This window comes from Drosophila sulfurigaster, chromosome 3 (genome assembly GCF_023558435.1).
Source record: "Drosophila sulfurigaster albostrigata strain 15112-1811.04 chromosome 3, ASM2355843v2, whole genome shotgun sequence".
In the NCBI taxonomy this organism is placed as follows: domain Eukaryota; kingdom Metazoa; phylum Arthropoda; class Insecta; order Diptera; family Drosophilidae; genus Drosophila; species Drosophila sulfurigaster.
This window is the reverse complement of record NC_084883.1, coordinates 36,020,764-36,021,681: the sequence shown is the minus strand read 5'-3', so window position 1 is coordinate 36,021,681 and position 918 is coordinate 36,020,764. Positions and strand designations below refer to the sequence as shown.

Below are 918 nucleotides of genomic sequence, written 5' to 3'. Positions count from 1 at the left end.
AGGTCAGCAGGTAGAGAATAGTCGCATATGTTGCGACAGCTTGCGACGCTGGTGGACACCGTTGTTGGACCATTTGGTCTGCTCATTGTGTCTGCATGCAAATGACTTTATTTGAATTTTAAATATGTAAATTGCGCTCGTGTTGCTTGATTTCTACGGCGGTTCGCTTTCTCGGTTTACGACCTGGCCGTTTGTCACTGATAACGGCGGCAAGTGAAGGACAACGGCCAAATGAAAATTGCACTGGAAATGGCAATGGAACAATGGCCGCCGCAATGACAACAACGTTGCCAACAATGGCCAGCCTCCATTTCGTGCTTCAGCTGCTGCGTCACCTGCTCTCAAACTCCAATTCGGTGCTTGTGCTTGTGCTTGGGCCATGCCAAGGAGATATAATCATTTCCGTTGCCGGCCCACGTACGTCTTTTATCTCTTTCAAATTTTCGTTATTATGCGTTTTAAAAGGTTTCCTTGATAAAGGAACTGCAACATAAAAAGGTGAAGAGTGCGAGCAAGCGAACGCTCTACAACAAAAAAAAATGAAAAGATGTTGACTCACCTGGTAATTTCCGGCGCCTGCCTTTTCTTTTGCTACCACACAATGCGTATACGTAATGCGCCGCGTATACGTAATACGTGTAATTTGCTATGGCTTCAACACATGAACACGAACTCCCCCAATTCGAGTTGAACTCCATGCAGAGCATAAAACTCCACTCCGACAGGCAGCATGGTAGTTGTGAACGCCTCCATCTGCTCTTGACAGCTTTTTAATTAATTTCAAATGTGTTTCGAGCACCTTCAACGCAAATATTCCAACTACTCGAGCCGCATTTTCTTCTTCCCAAGTTCATTAACAGCATATGAATTTACAAAACGAAAAAAAACGAGATACAAACAAATCGAACAGCAACTCAA

The 918-nt window shown here is 44.2% G+C and overlaps 1 long non-coding RNA gene across 1 annotated transcript; it reads right to left on the bottom strand.

Moving 5' to 3' along the window:
• Window positions 1-220: 220 nt before the first annotated feature.
• Window positions 221-918, bottom strand: LOC133844685 (uncharacterized). The gene is made up of 2 exons (XR_009894627.1): window positions 560-918; window positions 221-483 (listed from the first exon to the last, which is right to left on the bottom strand). It is a non-coding gene; the product is annotated as an uncharacterized LOC133844685 (long non-coding RNA).